We start from the raw sequence: 1,894 nt of genomic DNA on the forward strand, positions 1-1,894 counted from the left end.
GGGGGGTATTCAGGTAACAGTAACTGAGAAAAGAATAAGTTGAATTATTCTATATGTTACTGTACAATTGTTTTTCTCTAAGGGAGATTATAAAATAAAGATGCACATTTTAAAATGTTTATTATTATTATTATTTTTATTATTACTGAGTTCAGTTTGAATCAGCCCCCCTGTTTCTCGCAGAGCTCTGGGGACGAAGTTAAGTTCAAGTGGGCGTGGTTTTGCTGTACTGAACTACCTGTGCTGCCAGAGCGCATCTGATCTCGGAGTTAAAATCCCAAAATATGGAAGCCGCAAGAAATCCAGGTAAATACAATGCTTGCTTTTTATTTCAACATCTGTTAAATATTCTTCGCATGATGTATTGCTGTTGATGCAATGGTGTTCTCTAATTTGAAACGAAATTTAAAATTGAGTAAAGAGCAAAGAGCGCACTTAAGACTGTCAATACACTCTGGAAAAGACTTACAATCGAATGTGTCAACCGTTCAAATCCATTTAAACAGCAAAATCAATAAATAAATACATAAACGCTTTGGTGCTGTTACGTATCTGGTCCATGAACTTCCGTCTGCTAGCCATCAGAGGTCACCCTTTCCATTTTCATTGACTCTCGCACTACACTGTTGCACATCACCCCGGACTACATATCCCATCATTCATTGCACTGATTGCACACCGCCCTGATTGCACACAGCACTGATTGCACACAGCTGTTTCATATCACTCATTTACTATTTAACACCCAATCTCACTCCGTTCTGGCTGCCGAGTATTGTATGCGCTTATCGCCCACAGTGATAGCTACTCTACAGAGCCCTCTTTAGCGTCCCAGCCCAGCCCAGCCCAGCCCAGCCCAGCCCAGCCCAGCCCAGCCCTGTCTGTTTTTGATCTGTGCCTGTTTTCCTGGATTTATCCCTTTAGTCTCGCCCTTGTGATCCTGTTCGCCAATCGTTGACCTACGCTAGCCCTAGGACTATTCTTGTGTCTTGCCCGCCATATACCGGTTTGCCACCGTTCGACCCTACCTGTGTTTCTGACCTCCTCTGATGTTAATAAAGCTTGCAGATGGATCCGCACGTCTCACGTCTTGTCAGCCCCGTAACAGGTGCAGTTTATTTGATCATTTTAAGTATGTTTTCGTTAGATGGTCGTCGGGTCCTATGTACATATGTATATATGTTTATTATCATTCAACATCAACTAATGGAATGTAAAAGCATTATATGGGCAAAGGCGTCTATGTCTGTAATAGTAAACAGCATTGACCCTAAGCTGAACTCTAACCACAGCCACCTGACCACTGGTAATAAAAAATAAAAAAGTGAATTTTGAATTTTTGAAAAATAAGTTATTCACATGTTACACCGTGTCCTCTGTTGCGGACACCTTACAATATATATAGAAAGATGTAACGGATGTTTTGGTAGGCCATTTTTCTTTGTGCAAATGTAACTTCTTGTGTCTCCCAAAATGCCCAATAAACATGCTTTAAGTCATGTTGTCCTCTAAAAGTGGACACGTATGAAATCAATGTCCTGTTTCACACCAGAAAGTCATATTTTGCTTTGAAACCCCTTAACGTTTTCCTGAGATATTGATTTATGACACACAATTTGAAAAGGAGTAAGATTTAAATGATCATTCCAAACTATTATCATATCTCCACGAGGGTGCTCAATTGGAGTACTGAATTAATGTCAGCTATTTTTAAAGACCAAGGAAAGGGAGTGGTCACGGTGAAACTTACAATTATTTGTTATCTCTGAAAAGCAGGACAGGCCTTCAAGACTTTAAACTGAGACATGTTAAGATCTCAGAGAATTCACTAAAGAGTGATGTTCTCTACGGAGGACAAAAGTCCATAGCTGGTAGACAGGATGATATAGAAATG

The sequence above is a fragment of the Sinocyclocheilus grahami genome, unplaced genomic scaffold (assembly GCF_001515645.1).
Source record: "Sinocyclocheilus grahami isolate Dianchi unplaced genomic scaffold, SAMN03320097.WGS_v1.1 scaffold872.1, whole genome shotgun sequence".
Lineage (NCBI taxonomy): Eukaryota > Metazoa > Chordata > Actinopteri > Cypriniformes > Cyprinidae > Sinocyclocheilus > Sinocyclocheilus grahami.